Source organism: Schistosoma mansoni, chromosome W, assembly GCF_000237925.1.
Source record: "Schistosoma mansoni strain Puerto Rico chromosome W, complete genome".
NCBI lineage: Eukaryota > Metazoa > Platyhelminthes > Trematoda > Strigeidida > Schistosomatidae > Schistosoma > Schistosoma mansoni.
Window position 1 is genome coordinate 32373783 of NC_031502.1, and position 1237 is coordinate 32375019.

Genomic DNA, 1237 nt, shown 5'->3' on the forward strand with positions numbered 1-1237 from the left:
TGGAAGACAAGGTCTAGCATCAGTTCGTCGCGTATGCTTCTGAAGTAAATCTTCAAGAAACAGTTTTTTTTCCTTAAATCTTGGTTGAAGTTTAGCGATATGCCGTCAATAGATGCTACGTGTGAAAGTTCAACATAAGCGTCCCGTTGACTAAGGTTTTATAACATAATTTAACAGTATGGCACACATAACTGATATTGTAGAACCTTATGAATGAGAATCTGAAGAGGATACCATCACCTGTTAAAAAGAAATCTGTTGAAATCACAGATATTACATGTTTTTTCTGATTTTTTGAAAATTTGGAATACATGTAATGTCACTGAGGCGGTTCAAGTGAAAGCAGTGGTTTTAAAAGTATACGTTCTTATTTTCTTGCCAGTTAATTATGCCATTATTATTGGCATTGTTTTTCCGGCGCTCACTTCAGATAAAGTAGTGTCTTGTCTTACATTGTTTACAAAAATCAGACATTACAAGGGAGTCATATAATAAGAGGTTAGTGGAAAGTGCTAAGGTGAAAAACCAACTGTAATTGATATCATGCAGATTGAATGGATGAAGTCATCGAAAAGAAGATTTTCTTCTTCGAGTTGCCTTCGTACTTCAATGACACAATGGGTCTCTCTCGTTATTTAGAGATAAGTTACCTAATAGGCAAGCCGTTAAAAGTAAACAAATTTCAAAATAGAGTACACAATAAGGGTCACAAGAGTTGAGGACAAAATATGTTACTTAATGTAAAGGAAACTGTCCAAAATAATGGAACAAGGGTGAAAATGGTAAGCAGAGATGGATAGTGGCTAGCAGTGGAATCCAGGACGCGCGTTTCGTCCTATTTGGGACTCGTCAGCTGGATGTACCTGCATCTCAGAGTTGATGTTCACTCTGGGACTCGAACCCAGTACCCTCGCTTCAAACGCCATCGCGTTATCCACTCGGCCACTGAGTCCTGATAGCCACTTGCTTGTGCGATGGGGTGAAGTTTGAATTCACTTGGTATTGTTTGTTTGGATCTTCCCATCGATGTGTTTCGGACTGCAACTGGTCAGTCTCTAATTGGCATATGTGCATACTGTGCGTATTGCCTCGATATACCTTAATTCACAAGGGTGAAAATGATCTGGATAATTAGTTTATTACGATGAGGAACGACATGAGTTTAAAAATACAACTCTGTAAATTATTGAATTTAACTCAGTTTTATTGAAGTAGTCTAGCACAATACATATAAAAG

At 37.7% G+C, this 1237-nt stretch overlaps 1 non-coding gene across 1 annotated transcript; it reads right to left on the reverse strand.

Moving 5' to 3' along the window:
* Positions 1-883: 883 nt before the first annotated feature.
* Smp_tRNA_00434_Gln_TTG.1.1 lies at positions 884-949 on the reverse strand. The gene has a single exon. It is a non-coding gene (tRNA).
* Positions 950-1237: the final 288 nt, after the last annotated feature.